Source organism: Hibiscus syriacus, unplaced genomic scaffold (genome assembly GCF_006381635.1).
Source record: "Hibiscus syriacus cultivar Baekdansim isolate YM2019G1 unplaced genomic scaffold, ASM638163v2 tig00116971_pilon, whole genome shotgun sequence".
Classification (NCBI taxonomy): Eukaryota; Viridiplantae; Streptophyta; class Magnoliopsida; order Malvales; family Malvaceae; genus Hibiscus; species Hibiscus syriacus.
The window spans coordinates 2609080-2629715 of record NW_024063495.1 but is presented as its reverse complement, the minus strand read 5'-3'; the positions used below and the strand labels follow the sequence as shown (position 1 = coordinate 2629715).

Here is a 20636-nt window from a genome sequence, read left to right as displayed (position 1 = left end):
CACATGGGAAACGAGAGAGAACTTACGTGTTTTTTAACATCGTTAAACCAAAACTCGAAAAATTATCACTGAAAACCCACTTCAAGCAAAGCAACGGCTCCAATTGAAACTAAAAGAAAATCATCCTTCAACGTTAAAATGCCCCTTCAACTAAAAACATCTTAATGGAAAAGAAGATTGCATTAGTAAAAGATTTCCCTATGTTCACAAGTAAATCATCCTTCCAAAAGGGGACAAAAGAAAGAGCATCTGAAGCTTTATCAACACTAATGTTTCTTGTCAATTTTCATATTCCATGTCAAACCCACAAATTCTTGGAATGAGAATAAAAGTGACGCACCATGGTAAGAAGTTAAGGTCCTAAGCAAGTTGTTCAAGTCAATAATCGATCCACATGTGATGAAAGCTATGGTTAAACTCTTAGTTCACAAAGCAAAACCCTAAGCAAGTTTGAGATACAAAATGTTCAATCACCTTTACCCCATGTGTTCCTATAGATTAACAATTTTTAGTGATACGAATTAAAGCAAGGAAAAGACTGCAGAGGCAAGTTCTTACAATTTCTGGCCATTCATATTCAATGCCACATATTTAAACCGAGAAAATCCAAGTTCAATGCAATAAGAAGCCCTTTGAGGATTTATAGTCTTCCTATATCATATGTCAGGCTTTTGGCATCCAAAAGTAATCAAGTAAATATCATCAAGGGCTTTAAAGATTCTCAGGCAATCAAAGATCTACAAGCTAAAAAAACTCTTAATCTTAGAGAATAGAAGATCAAAAATTAATGTCTGAATCAAGTCAAAAGGCCAATATAAAAGCAAATATGCTATTGCTCGAGATGAAAAAGTAATACATATTTCTTCATCAACACAATCATGGAAATAGAAATCACATTAAATGGGCTTTGACATTCTAGCTAAAGTTGAGAATACCTTTGTTGCGTGGAACTACCTGACTGCACTTTCCTGATTGAACCTTGATATAAGATCTCGACGTCTGTTTTTGTTGTAGCTAGTCTCCTCTGTAGTGTATTAAGAACCCTTTTTAACTTATGGCGCTCATCTGATAGAAAAAGGATAAGGAAATCTTTATGGAATTGTAAATGAAATGCCTAAACCCCTCTTATAAACATGTTCACGAGCTTCCTGTGCATGCCTTATTGATAGTACCCTATCCCAGTGCATGCATTCTGCATTGGCCCCCCCACTGCTGAAGAAGACGCCGAGAAATTCCCCCATGCTGAAGAAGACGCCGAGAGATCCCAACAGCTGCATGCATGCACGATTTAGACGTCCAAGCCCCCTCCCAACCGCATGCATGCACGATTCACGTCCAGGCCCCCCACATGCAGTTGCTCACCTCTGGCACATGCAACAACAACTTTCTCTACTCACCCCCGTGATTTCCCACGTCCAGGCCCACATGCAGAGCTCCCACATGCAACAGCAGCAGCACCTCAAGCAGCAACAATGTCACAGCTCGCACATGCAGCAGGGGCGGTTTCAGTTTCGCAACAAAGTTGAAGACGCCGAGAGATCCTTGAACGAATCCAACACCCCGGAAGACGCTGAGAAATCCCAAGTACACTTGTAACCCTGTAGCATTCACTCCATTTGGGGAAATAATCGACTGACTGGATTATTTTGGGAATTAAACATTCCCAGCAACATTATCTGGGCACTTTTGCCCGCAATGAACTTATACCATCTAAAAAATCACTATTTTAGGAAGTTTGAAAATGTTCTCGAAATTGAGAGCTTTGATAGTGTTTGTTCAAAAATTCGAACGATTCTTTAGAAAAGATGAATAACACGTACTTCAAAACTAACTTTATCAAACAATTATCAATCAAATGAAGAAGAATGAGATGTGAAAATTTTAATATTAATCTTATCATAATAGTGACCGATGAATGACGATTATTAACCTACTGTGACAATAACCATAAAATGGAAAAGAGAAACCAAACAATATAGAAAGTCTGGTGCTAAAATTGAGATTTTGAAATTTAGAGACCAAATTGATACAAACTAAAGTTTAGTGATTAATAGAATAATTTACCCATATACTAATTTATAGAAAAAAAGTTTCAATATCTTTTAAATTGAATAGACACACTATTCAATTTGTAGCATTATAAATAATATAGATTATACTCCCACTAATCTACACCTTCATCTCCTCGGTCCCCATCCAACTAAATAGAATGAGCTTATTGCCTTCCATGTTGAAGGCATAGTCTAAGCAACAAACCACAAAAATCTTATAAAAATACGATAAAACTATCGATCTAAGCTTGATCGAGTTTCACTTTTAAAGTTTAGAAACTCGATCGAACTTGAACGAAAATAAAAATTGAATAACCAAGTTTATTTACACTCCTATCTACAAACAAGCACTCGCACGTGCACAGACATTCAAAGATTAATTCTTACAAGGCTGCATTCATACCATGAAAATGAACAATGGAATAACAGAATTAACATAAATGCCAGAAATTTTCATTTGCCAGAATCCAATACAAGATTCATGTCATGTCTGGCTGCGTACGGAAACTTTTCGAGACAATGGTTAAACACTAGCAACGACATAAAGCCAAAAATCGGTCAACGGCCAAATTGCTAACGGAATCATCATATCGATCGAACAAATTCATACATCAATGACAATATAAGCAACGTTTTCAGTTCAAGTTCACATCAAAAAATGCAGATCCAATGGTTAATTCCTTTTACAAACAAGTTTACCTGCAAATGAATATATGTGCAGCAGTTAATGGGGTAACAGCTTTCGGAGCTCAGATATACTCGAAACTGCTAAGCTTTCACTTCGACTAGTTTCGGCCCCTGCTTCGGTACCAACAATACAAACCCTTCCTTAGTTCTACCATCTGCAAATGATGATTCTTGTTCATATACAAAGGATATGAAGTCAATACCCTCAACCCCGAGTCCTTATTAATCTCCAAAACTTCAGGCAATCCATTACCGCAGCCTTTCGACATTCCACATCGATCCTTATAGCTCTAGAATCACAAACACCATTAATCCCAGCCACTTGAATCGTATGACCCATTATCATCCTTTTTGCACCAGGGATTGTAGCAAGAACGTGTTCTAGAAGTGAACAATCACAGTTCTTTTCTAACTCATCCGAAAACTTTCTCAACCAAACCACAGCATTCCTCCCTCTACAATACTCCGGTGCTCGGCCGCCCTTCGATCCATTAATCCAATCCCTCACCTCTTCATTGATCCTCTGCAACCCATAGTCCACATGTTTCGCTAAAAGGCCACCGTGTACAAAAACCGAGTCGCCGACGACCAAAACAGTCGAGTTATTAGCTAAGAATCTACGGGAGATCGGACCATTGGGTCTCAATGCAGCAATTCTAGCTCTAACACTATAAGAAATTCTTCTGGGACTCGATGAAAAGATAAAGGAATCCCATGAAATGGGTTCTTAGGAATTTCTAAACCATGACATAAACTCTTCATTTTGTTCCCTATAGCATACCAATAAGCCCAAACATCAAATTCCTCTAAACCCTTTTCAGTAACATACCTGAAATCACCTTCAATGTTCATTATCTCGTGATTTCCATTCAAAGTTAGCAGCTGCCCACCAGTTTTAACAGCTTCGCGCTTCAATTTCTCCAAGAAATAAAGGATCTTGAGCTCTTCCCCGCCACGGTCAAGCACATCGCCAATCTGAACAACGGTGGTGACCCACCGGACCAACGATCAGACCCATCGATGAGGCCGGCGAGACGGAAAGCTTGCTTGGATTTCTCGAGATCTCCATGGAGATCGCCGATGGCGACGAGACGGTCAGGGGAAGTGTAATGAGTTTGTAGAGGTTTTTGAGGAATTTGTTGCTGTTGGGGCAGGAAAAAGCCACTTACTGAGAAGTCTACGAAGGTGTCGACGAATGAAGAGAGGAATGAAGGAAGGTTTTCGCATGTTAATAGGGATGATTGATCTTTTTGTTCCATTTTTTATATCTGCGCTTCGTTTGATGCAATGGGTATATCAATATGCAAATTTATTGACTAAAAATGGTGAAATTCTCCCGAGCAAGAAAAGTTAGACCTTTATATCACTGTTGATAGGCTCAGTGAGCCCAATGGGTACTGAATTTGGAGTTTTGGACCCAAAGACTCTTCAAGAGAAAACAAGAATGTAGCTTTAAGGCTTAATAAAACTTTTTTTTTGTACAACTAATAAAACCCTTTCAACTGCAACCAAACCCCTTATAAACCCTAAAACCTAATTCTCTGTGTCCATTTCTTGAATCAGATTGTCAGAAGGAAGAAAGGAAGACAAGAAATGGATCACATAGAAGCAGTTGAGCAGCAAATGGTTTCAGAAAGAATGAGGAGGAAACTTAATGAAGTAAACACAGCAGCTCAAGCTCAACTTGCTCCTGTCCAAGACCACATCAATTTCACCCTTCAGGTTTCCCTCTCTTCTCACCCAAGCTCAAATCTCTACACTTTTTCTTGGGCATCTTCTCCCTCTCTCTGACAGTTTCCTCGATTGATATTAGTCACCAACCTAATGTTTTCCATGAAACTATGATTCTCAAACGGGTTCTGTTTAATTCTTGCTTATGAATTGTCCGAAGTAAATTGATTATTAGATTTTAAAGCTTTGAACTTGCTGTTTTCTTTAGATATTAAAAATTTTACATGTTCTTGGGGATATAATTAGATGCCAAGTTTGTTTATTTTTTTCTGACCAGTTATGATAAGTACATAAGCTTCTTGGTTGCGTTGGTTTTATTTATTTTGTTTAAATTTGTTGTGATGATTGGTTCCAGCAAGCGTATTTCAAGTGTGCATATGAATGCTTTGATAGATCAAGGAAACAAGAGGAGATAAGCAATTGTGTAGAACATTGCAGTGTCCCTGTTGTCAATGCTCAACATCATTTCGAGAACGAAATGGCCAAGTTTCAAGTAAGTTTCACATGTCTTCAAATTTTGTGTAAAGGAAGCTACTTAGGCTTTAAGTGTTCTCTTCATTGAACAACATTAACTTTTTCCATGGTTAAAATTTTCTTCAATTTTCACTTCACTTTCTTACTTCCTTCCACTGTTCCATTTCTTTCTGTCCTGATAAATTAAGGACCTTTCCTTTCCATGATTGTATTAAGATCTAGCTGTTTCTGGAGTTTTATTTTAGAAGGGTGGTGTCCTAAAGTTAGCAATGTGAACCTATTGCCTCTTGCATTTGTTCTTTCGCTTCATGCATTTTCTGGAAAAAAGAATAGTTAATCTTTGGAGTGGATGTGATCGAATGGCAATACACTGTCCCTCTCCTCTAATCATCCAGTAGGCTGCCCGTGTTCTGAATAATGTTCGAGAAATGTTCACATCAAGCATCATTGGACTGATGTCCAACGCCTTTGTTAAGTCAAGATAGAAATCTATGATGAGCTACTCTCATTTCATGCGCAGTAGAAAATGCTCAAAGGCATGACATCTTAAGGTTAGTTCGTAAGTGCTGAAGAATATGCAAATGACATAGTTATTAGTGGACAGCGATTCGGAGTTTACACCTGATTGAATGTGATTAATGATTCCAAAGTAGCTGGAACTTAATATCTACCTTAGCATTATAGATTTTGGAGGTTGTAACAGGAACCGACAAAGAAGAGGGAAACGAGTTGATTAGAAAACGTTCAATTCCATGACTGTTTTCCTGTTGCTTTGCTAGTCACTTTGTTGGTATGATGGTATCTTCGAATGTTCAATGGGACCTTATGCTAATCATCCGATTATTTCACCATATAGCCGGTGGTGTGTCCGATGTTAGAGAAATCTCGGTGTATGGTTCTTCAGCTTTTATTCTGGAGAAAATAACGTTAATTCTTCTCTACGTAGGTCTAAGGATTCTCCATGTTTAGATTCTGTAGTTCTTGGCCTGTCCCAGATATTACACCATAATAATACATTGATGGATAATTTTTGTAATGGATGTAGGAAAGGCTAAACCGATCCTTGATGGTCTGCCAAGATAAGTTGAATCAGCTAAACTTCAACAAAAAAAACTGCAGTCAATGAGTTGGAGTCGTGCGACCAGTCGATCGAGGATAACATGAAGACACTGCCACACCTTGTCCGGAGAATGAAGTCTTCTTTCAACATCAGTGCTTGAGTCCAGATGAGTACTAGCCAAACAATGCCCTGAAACTGTGATAGTTTATTCTTAGCAGTTGATTCTGCTTGAATTTGAGAAACTGCCTCTTGATTTCATGCTTTTACTCTTGGCAATATATATTTTATTTGAATTCTGATGAATACCGATGTGTGTATGACATGTAGTATGTTTTAACTTTTACTATAAGTGTTTTTTTATGTAAATAATTCTCAAACTCGAATTAAAAAATTTGTTTAAACACTGTACTATTGCTTAAACAAAATGAAGAGCCGAAATATCCAAATGCTTAAGTGACTTTTATAGATTTTTAATACCAGACAATTCTGTTTATGGAATTGCAGTAGAATTCTCATCAAATTATTGTTGTCATGACTCATAGTTGAGAATTTCAAGGAAATGCCTTCTCAATGGTTTACATACCATTACCAAAATGGTCCAACATCTCCATGGAGAAAAAATTGTTTTTATTCATATAAAATAAAAGAGACTTCATGGTTCAGGCTGCATTTTCTCACATTCATCGCGAATAGATTGGAAAAGTACTGAGGAGAGGTATCGCTCACCAAAGCTTGGAAACACGACCTGAAAGTATCCAAACACATGCGAGTTATATCATATTTCATGTTTGAAAACGGTTGTATAGCTACCAAAAATGGGAAAATAATAAGCATGCAGGTAAAATTATTAGCGACGGTCGAGTTGTTTTTGCTTTTATTAGTTCCTCACACAGACGTGCAGGGACATACAAGTGCACCAAAAAGAAGTGAACAAAACAAGATGAGGGAAGGGTTAACATCGGGAATATACACCTAAATTAGGCAGGTTCGTGACATAACATTATAACATAAAGGTTTGGCTTCATGTTGGTCATATTCAGAATGAGACTTCTACAAGCAAAGACCAAGTCCCCAGCTTTTCTAGCAGACTACCAGCCAACTTTACATAACCTTAGATCCAAAGTTCACTATTCTTTAATATCACTCAGTTATTCACCGTGACAATTGTTTGATATATGTCATTCCTATAGTTTAGCAAAAGATGACACCTTCATACTTGTTTCTAGCTTTAACGTTATATTTTATGTTTATGATCTCCAAAATACAAGTATCCTACTTGAAAGCTGCTGGTCAAGCTCTTAGTATATGCTAAAAATACTTACAGCAATCAGCTTCCTGGCATTTTCCGGTCTTTTCCCAACTTTCATTGCGGCAGCTGCTGCTGCACCAGAGGATATGCCCACCTAATATTACATAGTATAATGAATCAAATTAGCAATGAAGGAATGTTATAGCACACGTAGAACACGATATACGAACCGAAATCAATTGTCTCTATTTTGCTCATCTTTTTATTTTTTATTTACCAAGGGTTTCGAAAGTCTTGCTCAAATACAAACCACGTGGTTTACTACCTGAATGAGCCAAGTCCAAGAACCTTCCAATTGTTTAAGCTTAGGTCAAGCTTTTGAGTTACTAAGGTCATATGTATAATGAGAAATGACTTCTTCCCATTTTTATTAACTTCCTATTGCTAGGATTAACAACATTGCAATAAGAAATTAATGTAGGTAAAGGACCATTTATTTTTGCTTTCAGTCCAAACTTTGAAGCCAATTTAAAGTTGAAGAAAAAGAATTTACCATCAAGCCTTCTTGAAGGGCTAATTGCTTTGCAGTTTCAACAGCTTCATCGCTGGATATCTGTCAATTCAAATCCATCAGGATACATGACTTCATGAACCGAAGCCAATAGAGAAACTTTTTTTTTTTTTTTTGCTAGAAGTTGGAGGTCTCATTAAAAACTCCCTTTGTATTCGTTCACACACTAAAGGTATGTTAACGAACATTGGAAGGAAGAAAAGAGTAAGCACATAAAAGTTATAGGCCACATAAAAGTAACAGACAGAAATCGCAAAAAATTAGCCACGAAGGAAAACAAAACTCAGACCTCAATAACTTCATCCATCACATCTAGGTTCAAATTCCCAGGTATAAAACCTGCTCCAATCCCTTGAATCTTGTGAGGACCTGTATGTGATAAGGGGAAGGTGTGGTGTCAATATAAGATGCATATTCCTAAAAATTGACACATGAAGATAATTATATTAAAAAAAAGAAGGTTATCTCCTCTTACCAGGCTTTCCACCGGAAAGTATGTTGCTCTCTGTAGGTTCGACTCCAATAACCTGATACATCCAAAGACATAAACAAACAGTCAACTATTCAGTTGCAAAATAAGCAAGGCCCTTCTTGAAAAAAAAATAAAAGGAATTCCTTAAAGAAAATTAGCAGTGTTAGTTGATACTAAAAATTGCTTTTCTTTGATCATAAATTCACTAAAATAAATCTCCAAAATTCAATGTGATAATGTTTGGAAGGGCATGTGATTAAATGTCATTTAGAGTCTGTTAAAATGGATGATCACCTCGATCCCTATGTTAGTTCACGTGTTAGTGAGAGAAGCTAGAGCTTCTCTCTAACCTAGGTGTTTTTCAAATTTCAAATATCCCAGGCGTTTTTGAAATTTATTCTCCCCTCCAACATTCATTTGTTGTCCGCCGCCGACGTACGCCACCCACCGCCGCCGTTTGTCACCGCGTCGGTGTTATAGTTTCAAGAGAATTAGAGAAGAGTTTGAGAATGAGGAAATAGAGAAGAAAGGATTTTAGGAATGAGAACGATTCATTCATAATCTGAGGAATCAATCCTTACAGCCAGTCTTATTTGTTACAAGGCTAGAAATGTAAATAGCAAATAATGCCAGCTGGCGTTACAGTTATAACAAACTGATTCTATCCTTCTCTTTCAGGTTACTGGGCCACCATTCTTGGGCTGCTTCAACTCTGTTGGGTCTGGAACTCCACTAAAGTCCAATGCCTCCTGAACCGGTTCAGCTGCACGCATCATTTGAAAGGGTAAATGCATCCTTCCCTCTTCTTCAATTGCAATCCCTAATTCCCCTCCTCCCATTCTTTCTCTCGCTTCGATTCCCAATTCACCATCCTCAATCCTTAACCCTAGGCCTCCTCTTTCCCCAATTCCTTCGTTCTCTTCGCCCTCCTCGATCTCTTCCCTCTCATCTCCACCAACTGTAACAATACCCGCCGCTGGAATTGATCCTTGTCCCCAAGGATCAAACTCTGGAAACTGTCTTCGAAGAACAGTATAGTCCTCCCACGAATCACTGGTTTCATCAAGGTTTCTCCATCGTACCAGCAACTGAGATACAGGTTTGTTATGTCTATTTATTATTCTTCTGCCCATAACCTTATATGGCTCAACTCGAATCTGACCATCATCATCCATTGCAGGAGGTTCCGTAGAAGAAATGACCAAGTCACCCACATGTTTCTTGAGGAGACTGACATGAAAAACTGGATGCATTCTAGAAGAATCGGGTAAGTCCAGTTTATATGCAACTTCACCAATTTTCTCAATAATTTTATAAGGACCATAATACTTTGCTGCTAATTTTAAATTTTTTCTCAGGGCCAGTGAAGTTTGGCGATAGGGTTGCAATTTCAGGTAAACACTATCCCCTACTGCAAATATCCTCTATGTCCTCTTTTTATCTGATTGCTTTTTCATTCTGCTGCTGGCCTGTTCTAACTGCCACTTTACCAACTGTCTAAGACTCTCTCTGCTAGTCATTAACTCATTAACAGACTGTACAGTAGTTTCTGTCTGCCAAACCATAGTAGGAGGTTTATAACCATATAAAGCTTGAAATGGTGTCATCTTAAGGGCAAAGTGATATGTAGTGTTATACCACCATTCTGCATGTGGCAACCATTTAGCCCACTGCTTTGGTTGAAAAAAACATAGGCCCCTCAAATATTGTTCTAAACACTGATTCACCCTTTCTGTTTGACCATCAGTCTCTGGATGGTAAGCAGTGCTAAACAATGTCTTAGTCCCTAACTGCTTCATCAGTTCTCTCCAGAAGAGACTAGTGAATGTTTTGTCCCTGTCAGAAATGGCCATTTTAGGCTGGCCATGAAGTTTATAAACAGTATCCAAATATAATTTGTCTACATCAGCAGCAGAATAGGGATGTGACAATGCTAGAAAATGACTGTATTTTGTAAATTTGTCAACAACTACCAAAATGCAATTTTTCCTCAAAGATGTAGGTAATCCCTCAATAAAATCCATAGTAATGACCTCCCAAGCTTGGTGAGGAATAGGAATTGGTTGTAAAAGTCCTAGTTTAGCAATATGCTCCACCTTTGTTTGTTGACAAACTGTATAAGCCTTAATATAAACTGTGACCATAGCTTTCAATCTAGGCCAGCAAAAATAAGCCTTAATTCTCTGATAAGTAGCTTGTATACCAGAATGACCTCCATGGGGTGAATCATGTAAGATTTGAATAATCTATACCCTTAGAGTTCCATTAGCACCAATATAAACTCTATTTTGAAATCTAAGGATGCCCTTAGAATATTTCCACCTAGTATCAACACTAGGAGTAACTGTTAAAATAGATATCCATTCTGCAGCCATTTTATCCTCTTTCTAAGTCTCTTCCACCTCTTGCACCCAACTAGGAATGATCAAAGTAGTACTCAAAGATAAGCATTGACCTTGATCTTCCCATTGTCTAGAAAGGGCATCAGCAACTACATTTGACTTTCCATTCCTGTACTGAATAGTGTAATCCAATCCCAGCAGTTTAGTTAAGCCCTTCTTTTGAATAGCAGTAGTTAATTTCTGCTCCAATAAATACTTAAGAGGTTCATGGTATGTTTTAATAACAAAAGGACTGCCTTCTAAATAATGTCTCCATTTAGAAGCGGCCATTAAAATAGCAAGGTACTCCCTTTCATATATAGAAAGAGCAGCATGTCTAGGACTAAGTGCCTTGCTAAGGTAAGCAATAGGCCTTCCCTCCTGAGATAATACAGCCCCTATTCCCCCTGAACTTGCATCTGTCTCCAAATAAAAACATTTACCAAAGTCTGGTAATGCTAAAACAGGGGCCTACACATACAGACTTTAATTTTTCAAAAGCCAATAAAGCCACCTCAGTCCACTTAAAACTGTCCTTCTTGAGCAGTTGTGTCAAGGGTTTACTGATTGTACCATAACCCTTTATAAATCGTCTGTAATAGCCTGTTAATCCCAAAAATCTACGCAAAGATTTTAGTGATTTTGGCACAGGCCAATCCTTCATAGCTGTAACTTTAGAAGGGTCAGTAGATACTTCAGAAGCTAATATAATATGGCCCAAGTATTCCACTTGAGTCTGCCCAAAGAAGCATTTGGACCTCTTGGCAAAATTGATTAGTTTTCAAAATTTCCAAAACTAATTGAAGATGAAAAACATGATTTGCCATAGAGGTACTGTAAACTAGGATATCATCAAAAAAAACCAAGACAAATTTTCTAAGAAATGAACTAAATAATTCATTCATTAGAGCTTGGAATGTAGTAGGGGCATTAGTAAGCCCAAAGGGCATTACCTTAAATTCATAGTGGCCTTGAAGAGTTCTGAATGCTGTCTTGTAGATATCCTCAGGTTTAATTCTGATTTGCCAATAACCAGACTCAAATCAATTTTGGAAAATATACTGCTCCATGTAACTCATCCAATAGATCCTCCACCACAGGAATTGGGAATTTATCTTTCACTCATGTTGTTTAACTTCCTGTAGTCTACAAAACCTCCAAGTACCATCCTTCTTTTATTAAAAGACATGGAGAAGCAAATGGACTTTTGCTTGGCTGAATAATAGAGGATGATAGCATATTAGCAATTTGTTTTTCCACTTCAACTTTCTGATTATGTGGAAATCTATAAGGTCTTAAATTGATAGGAGCAGCTTCAGGCTTAAGGGTAATAGCATGATCATGATTCCTTGTAGGTGGCAGACCTGTAGGCTCAGTAAAAACACAGTATTGGTCTAAGAGAGATTGAATAGCCGTAGGAACAGACTTGGATCCTTCAAACATAGTAAATAGGACTACATGTCCCAAAATAGATGAGTCAAAGCTGTCATCTTCAATAGAGTAGCTCCTGAAATCTGCTGTAGAGAATTAGATTGTTGCTGACCTTGTATAATAATCTGCTCCCCTTTATGCACAAAACTCAATGTATATTGAAGTCCATCAAAATTGGACTGAACAATTTCATCCAATCCACACCTAATACCATATCACTGCCCCCCAATTGAAGTAGTCTAAAGTCATGTATAAAGAGTGCCCTTGCATCTTCCATTCCACCTTACACCTTGTTGAACTATAGAGTTGCTGTCCATTAGCTACTGTAATAGTTAAAGGATAGGGAGTATTAACCTGTTTACCCGCATCAGCCCACTGAGGTGTTAAAAAACTGTGGGTACTACCACTGTCAATCAATATACTTAGTGGTCTCCCTTGAATTGTTCCTTGTATCCTCAATGTATTATGTCCAATACATCCATTAATAGCATTCATTGATATTTCTAAGCTCTTCTTCTTGCATACTCGTTTGCTCAAAATCTGCTGGTGAATTTTCTGAAGGTAAAACAGTGTCATCCTCCATCATCATGTTTAACTGCTTCACTTTACATTGATGACCTGGAAGGAATTTTCTCCACATTTAAAACAGAGGTTATTCTGCCTTCTGTGCTCAATAAGATTCTGCTTAGAGTTTTGCACTACTGTAGGTCTTGTATTTACTGGCAATGAAACTGATTTAGAAACAGTAATGGGGTTTGGGTAGGGTGGGAATTTAAAAGAAGGCCTCAACCTTCTGTTCTCAAACTCCACAGACAATTCATAGAGCTTAGCTTGCTTACATGCTTCAAACAAATTCTTAGGATCCAAGCTTTGACCCTATGCTTAATATCATCCCTGAGTCCACTAATAAAGAGTGACACAAAAAACTCCTCAGTTAAAGTAGGATTCTGCAGTAACATATGGGGTTGTAATCCTCAAATTTCTCCTGATATTCGTTCACAGACCCTTCTGAGTCAGTTTAGTGAATTCCTCAACAATATCAGAAAAATTTCTGTCACTGAATCTGTGACAGAGATCACCTCAAATTCATGCCAGGTAACATGGTGCTTTTGCATGATATACCCATCAAACCATATTTCAGCCTTGCCTTTAAATACATAGTAGCTACCTCCACTCTCTGCTCAACAGGAACACCACAAATAGAAAAATACTTATGGCATTTCTGAATCCACCCCCTCGGATTAACTCCTTTGAAAAAAGGCAGTTCAATTTTAGGCCTATGCCACATATTCCCTGTACTGCTAAATGAACCCCCTGGTCCCTTGTTTTCAGCTACCAACCCCATCATATTAGGTCTAGTGTTACTGTTTTCACCTATCAAATTCTCAGACCTAGAATTGTTCTTAATGGCCAAACAATCATCCGGTTTATCTTTTAAAATCCCAGGTTCATCTGTTTTATAAGTGAATCTTGATTTATCTTTCACTACAGTCACCAAAACTGGATTTTTCCCCATCTTTAGAGTTACTAGGAGTTTGTACCTGTTCCCCTGCAGTCTGCTCTTGTTCACCATTTCTGCCAGTTAAGATCTTCAGTATATCTTCCACATAACTGTGATTCGTGTTCATCCTTGCCTCCAATGCAGTAATCCTGTTTTCCTGAGCCTCCCACCATTTAGGTGGATTAGTCTCATCTTGGCCTCGTTTTACCAAGGCAACAAGGTCTGTAATTTGTTTCTGAATTCTAGCTAAATCATTTTCTGCCATAGATTGATTTTTCTTTGGCATGCCCTCAAAAAAAACTTTTGCCAGAATCGTAGCTCTGATTACCAAATTGTTATAGTTCAAGAGAATTAGAGAAGAGTTTGAGAATGAGGAAATAGAGAAGAAAGGATTTTAGGAAATGGAAAACGATTCATTCATAATCTGAGGAATCAATCCTTACAGCCAGTCTTATTTTGTTACAAGGCTAGAAATAAATAGCAAATAATGCCAGCTGGCGTTACAGTTATAACAAACTGATTCTATCCTTCTCTTTCAGGTTACTGGGCCACCATTCTTGGGCTGCTTCAACTCTGCTTGGGTCTGGAACTCCACTAAGTCCAATGCCTCCTAAACCGGTTCAGCTGCACGCATCATTTGAAAGGGTAAATGCATCCTTCCCTCTTTTTCAATTGAAATCCCTAATTCCCCTCCTCCCATTCTTTCTCTCGCTTCGATTCCCAATTCACCATCCTCAATCCCTAACCCTATGCCTCCTCTTTCCCCAATTCCTTCGTTCTCTTCGCCCTCCCGATCTCTTCCTCTCATCTCCACCAACTGTAACAGTCGGCCGCCACATCCGGTGGCTGTTGACCACCAAATCTTCCAGGTTTTTTCGTCTCGGCGCCATAATCTCGGTTCTAGGCATCATTACGTCAGGGTGAGCCTTCAACTCAGTGGATCTTGGACGAGGACCTTCGGCTTTCAGTTGTTGGCGACGCATCTTCTCCTTCGTCAAAGATCTTTACGCCTTGGTTTCCGTTTTGCTAGCGTCTCATCGCCTGTACATCTTCTTCCCGCTGGGCTGGCCTTTTCTTGCGAACATTACAATTTTTTTTCCTATCTTCCAGACCCATGGCGTTTTTCGTGTTTTAGTTTTTTGTCGGGATAACTACGAAGTTCATCTGTCTTCAGGTCCTATATCTACCTGTAGGACTCTATTCATCACCTACTCCCTTCTTTTTTCGCCGGCAGTCACAGCCTCCATCGCCGGCAGTCATAGCCTCCATCGTCGACAGTCACAGCTTCCATCGCCGGGCGCTAACAGAACAATTTCGTCAAGTCCCTGGGTTGTTTTTACTTCAACGGTTTTCTTCATGCGGGGTGCTGGAATCCTCCCTTCTGTCCAGCAGAAATCGAAGGGCCAAACTCCTTCATCCTCTGCAGACGCGCTTTCTCCGTCATCTCTCCCTTCTCATCTTGAGGAGGTTCGTACCATTTTCATTATGGGTCTGCCTGTAGATGTCAAAGAGAGAGAGCTGCAAAATCTTCTGAGATGGCTTCTAGGCTTTGAAGATTCTCATTTGAGTTATAAAGGAGAAAAGCCTAAGGGTTTCGCTCTCTTCTCAAATGCAGAATTTGCAGTTGCTGCCAAGGATGCTCTCCAGAAAATGGTTTTTGATTCTAAGTTGAAGTCCCTTTTGCACATTGAGATGGCAAGGAAGAATCTTGTTGTTAAAAGAGGTACTATTTCTAATTATGATGCTCATGTTCCTCCAGTACAGCCATTGCCAAATCCAGCCTCTTTAGCATCTCCAAGTATTCATGTGCCTTTTAAATCTGGGAGTTGCGACGAAAAGTCAGCAGTTGATGGTGTCCACGATGGAACCAGGGAATCTATCACAAAGGAGTGCAATGTTGATAAGTATGGATGCTACACATTTTTGTTGAAAATTTACCAAAGAATATCCATTGGAAGAGGCTTGGATCATTTTTTTGCTCCCATGGTCCGGTTATTGACGCTTTTATTCCAAATAAAATAAATGCAAAAGGAGTTCGTTTTGGTTTCATTCGCTTCGCTTCAATCGAAGAAGCAAGGAGAGCGACCTCAAAAATGAATGGCTTATATCGACGGCAGCAAAATTGGCGTTTCTTTCGCTAAATTCAAACCTCGTCAATCCTATTAGAGAAAGTCTTCCACAGGTGTTCTCCACAAGTCCAGGATGGAAGATGATTCGAGGAAGAAGCATTATAAAGTCGAAGGTGTTATTGATGAAGAAAAACTTCAGGTGTTGAATTATTGTCTAGTGGGGTGGTGTAAAAATTTCATCAAAATCAGTCATCTCGCTAGACAAATGCATGCAAAGGGCCTCACTGGCTTCTCCTTAATGAGAGCTGCTGGAAATGCGGTATTAATGATTTTCGAAGATTCTGCTTCATTGAGAAGTGTGAAGAGCGATAAATCAGAGACTCTCGTAGAGTGGTTCTCTATAGTCGAAGCTTGGTCAGATTGTTTGGTATTGGAGTGTCGCCGAGTATGGTTAGTTTGCAAGGGTGTTCCGTTTCACGCATGGAATTGGGATACCTTCAAGAACATTGCTGATAGTTTGGGTCAGTTACTAGCAATCGACAAAAGCTGTCAGTCACCATCATCCTTTGATCGGGCAAAAATTCAAGTCCTAGCAAAGGCTGGTGCGAGAATTGATGCGACGTTGGAATTGAAGGTGGGTGACAACTCCTTCAAGATCATGGTGCATGAGATAGAGCCTTCATTCAAACCAAACTCGTGGGCTCCTGAAGAAGACGAATCTAATTAGATTTTGCCTTTCTATTTGTGGTTTAATTTAGTTTATATGGTTGCAGGTGTTGCTTTTATTTTGTATTATGTTCTGTTGCGTTGTTTAAATTCTATTACTGGAGGTGTAATTAGAAATAAGGTGTTTAGATTGCGACTTTGGTTGAGGTTATATGAGGTTAAGGTGTTTGTTGTAATGGTGCTTATCACCATAGGAGGATATTTCGTGTAATCTTTTGTATTGGGTATTATTATTAATATAATTTGAGGTACTCTTTTCTTCCTTCCAATCGTTAACATACTTCTTAGTATGTGAACGAATAAGAAGGGGGTTTTTAATGAGACCTCCAACTTCTATCAAAAAAAAAATGGATGATCACCTTTATGTTGGGATTCTTTTCTTTAAGGTAGCGACCAACTCCAGATATAGTTCCACCAGTTCCAATCCCTCCAACAAAAATGTCAACTTTGCCTCTGGTGTCTTCCCAGATCTCTGGGCCAGTTGTCTCATAGTGTACAAATAAGGAGTTGTAAATACTGACTTTGGGATTTGCTGGATTATCAAACTGTTGAAGCATGTTAGGCATTGGGTGTGCTTTTCACAATCTCTTCAGCTTTCTGAACAGCACCCTCATGCCTTTTGCTGGATCAGTTAAAATAAGCTCAGCTTCCAAATGCTTTCAAAAGAACTCTTCTTTCCAGACTCATTGATGACGGCATTGTCAAGATAAGTTTATATCCTTTTGAGGCAGCAATGAATGCGAGGCCAATGCCGTGTTTCCACTTGTAGTTCCACAAGAATACTCTAAATGTTTAAGAGTAAATGGTGAGCATCAGCTCATAAGTACCCAAATTTATTTTAAAAACATGTAATAAGTAGCAATCACACACGAGTTTAACAGTAGTGGAGACTAAGATTGATCTAAAAGGTCCTTTTTAAATTTAAACCAGAATCTCCAAAATGTATAGTATAAATAATAAATAGAAAGATAAAGAATTATATTATATTTTTCCATTCAAATCGGAGCACAGGCTCTATTTAATCAGTGGTCACCAGGGACAACATAGAGAGATAGCAAAACCATTAGCAACAAAATATAACAGGATTTGACACTAAAAACCTCTAATGAAAAACCAAAAAAATAAGATGCAAGGCTGGGTCATGAGTCCATGCAAGAGAAACTAAGTCGAATGAAAAGTATGCCTAGTAACTGCTGTGATGAGATAGTAAAATACAGACATCTATATGTGTCCACGCATCACTCGGACCTTATGTTATGAAGGTAAGCCTCTCTTTCTGCAGCAGGACAGACTAAGTCAATGGTTGTGATATTAGAAGTGAAAATCTGAATGCTTGACGGTATAGCCACGGTTTTAGGCATAACGATGAGCTCAAGATTGCTGAAATAGCAGAGCATATTGATCTAACAGTGGGAGCCTACACCTAAAATAGAACTCCCACTTGCCTTTTCAGAAGACCATCCAAGAATGCCAAATTTAAGACAAAGTATTCAAAACGGTGTGACAGCAAATTTTGACAATAAATTTGTTGTTGTACATACACCACACATGGACAGAAGTCCCATCTACCTCCCATTACCTTTCCAGCTGTTATAAGTCCTTTTTGTTCAGCATCTGCAATCATACTGTACCCTATCCTGAAACCAATTTAAAAAATCCAGTCAATTGCCTGGTCTTCCTTATATTTAAAATTTAATGACAGGACAGTTAGCATCAAGCCTCATCCAAAAGATTTTGGAATTTAAAAAGGATAAATGAATGAACATTTCTTGAGAAGAACTTAAATACCCATATACATATAAGCTGCCTTAATGAACTCCCCTTAGAAGATATCCTTATAAAAACTTTAGCAGAGGCCAGAGGGTTCAGCAAAAATAACAACCATTTTCTCCTAGATCTCAAGGTAATGTTTTTTAACTATTAGCAGACAACAAACTTGATAACTAATGCAACAACTTTACAAGCTACATGATGCTTGTGAAAAAATTTCGCTACCTGTCCTTCACACTGCAACATGGCTCCATAATCTCAAGCTTGGCTGCAATATTTGCGACAGAGCCTTTCACAATATTGTTCAAGTACACCATTGGTGTTTTTCCAATAAGCTGTATTACAAAACAAACAATAGAACAAAATAAATAACGCAGCAAAACAAAAATAGAAAGGTTCATTGATTATTAAATTTATACAAGTTCGGTTCTTTCGCCATTGAGATAGCATGTGCTAAGAGCAAAATAGTAAAGAGTTTCAGTTTCACATAGAAAAACCCGAGACTCAGACACTGTACTTTTATAAATAGAACCATTTCTAAACATAATTCACAAATAATCTTTCTGGGTGCTGAAGTGAACAAAGAATTTCAAATGAACTAATCTTAATACTAATATAAACTATTACGGTCACGAAAGCACAAAGTCTGTAAATTTATTTTTTTATTTTTTTTTTCTCTTCTTCAATGATTATCACATCCTTGAAAAAAATTAATCCGCGACATATACCAGAAAAGCGTGTAGTACCACGAAAATTAAGAACCCAGAAAGCATAACTTGAAAATTTCCAAGAAACAATCCGCCCCCACTTCAGAAATCTATGCAAACAAAACACTGAAAGCCAAATTCTCCAAAAATAAAAGCAACCCATTTCTCAATCCCGACCGAAATTCAAGAAACAAACATGAAAATGAGACCTGAGTAACGTCATCAGCAATGTTAAGCCCTTCGATCTCAGTGTCAAGCTTAACCGAAACAGCTTTACACACAACAGATAAATCATAAGACGATCCTTTCCCATAATTCAGCTTCTTGAATCTCAGAGATGCAGAGGCAGTGTTAGTGGTGGGACCAAAAAAACCCAGCTTGATAGCGCCGGCAGAAAGGTCGGAGCAGGCCTTCTTGTCGGAGTTACAGTGTTGAGAAGTGAAGGGATTGAAGAAGATAGAGGAAGAAGAAGCAGCAGCCATGTTTTGCTTTCCTCTTTTTGGTTCGTTTCCAAACAACGCAGATATTTATGCTTTGATTCGTTGTGTTGCGTCCTTTGGCTTTTTACGCATGTTGTCGAACAATATATAGAATTGTAAATATATATTTTGATACTTGAACTTGGTTTAAAAGTATAATTTTATAGTTAAATTTTATTTTAGTTCAATTAGGTACTTAAATTTGTCATTAAGATTTAATTTGATAGCTAAAACTTTTTTCCTCCGATTAGGTACATGAACTTATCTCGTTGATTCAAATTGGCAACCTAAATTCATTTTTAATTCCAATTAATAATAACGATAAATCATTTGTCTGAACCAATTTGAATCATTAAGTCACGTTTACGTGCCAATTGTAACCTAAAAGTTGAATTCATGTACATAATTAAATAAAAAAAAAAGTTAAGGTATCAATTTAAACATGGCATAATACTAAAAGGAAAAAAATTATAATATTTAACAAAATAATCATTTTCGACATTATTCTTTTTTGAGCATTTTAATTTTTTAATGTTTCATTTTAAAGTAAAAATACCACTAATGTTTAACTAAATAGTTACTTTAACATTTATTCTTTTTTATAACATTTGGCCCTCAATGTTTCATTTAAAAAAATATTTCTATTTTAGAGTATTGATTGTTTGTTGACTAACAATTTTCATATACAAATGTGTCTTTTTGTCCCAAAAAAAATATTATGGTCAAAATGTTTCAAAATAAGAATAATGACCAAAGTTATTATTTAATCAAATGTTGAGGATATTTTATTATATACCTTTAAATGGAAATCGTTATATACACTATATCTTAAAATCAAGTTTATATACCGATATATGTTTACTTTAGAAACAACAAAATATAAACTCATCAAGTTATCTCAGTGATAAAAATATTTTTTTCTTATGATCTATAGTTCGAGCAGTTGTATCTGTAGTTTGTTGTCAATTAATTAAAAAAAATCTAAACAAATATTATATTGTAATCACTCAAAATAATAAAAAATAGATATGATCCAATATATAGATATAGTAAACAAAAATCCAAATTTTATTTGAAAATAATTCTAATTTAATTTATTCTCTAAGAGAAAGGATTATGCTATCGAATTTCAACTCTAATATCAATTAATTTTTAAAGAAATTCTTAATTATAATATTAATATCTTCAACTTAGTTGACCAACTTCAGATTTTAATAGATAGAAAGATGAATAATTATTCGAATATATATCATATTAGAATCATTTGTTTAAGAGTT

At 37.4% G+C, this 20636-nt stretch overlaps 3 pseudogenes; 1 reads left to right on the top strand and 2 right to left on the bottom strand.

Moving 5' to 3' along the window:
- Positions 1–2482: 2482 nt before the first annotated feature.
- On the bottom strand, positions 2483–4021 carry LOC120192048 (annotated as a pseudogene).
- A 237-nt stretch (positions 4022–4258) lies between these two features.
- Positions 4259–6163, top strand: LOC120192051 (annotated as a pseudogene).
- A 389-nt stretch (positions 6164–6552) lies between these two features.
- On the bottom strand, positions 6553–19438 carry LOC120192047 (annotated as a pseudogene).
- Positions 19439–20636: the final 1198 nt, after the last annotated feature.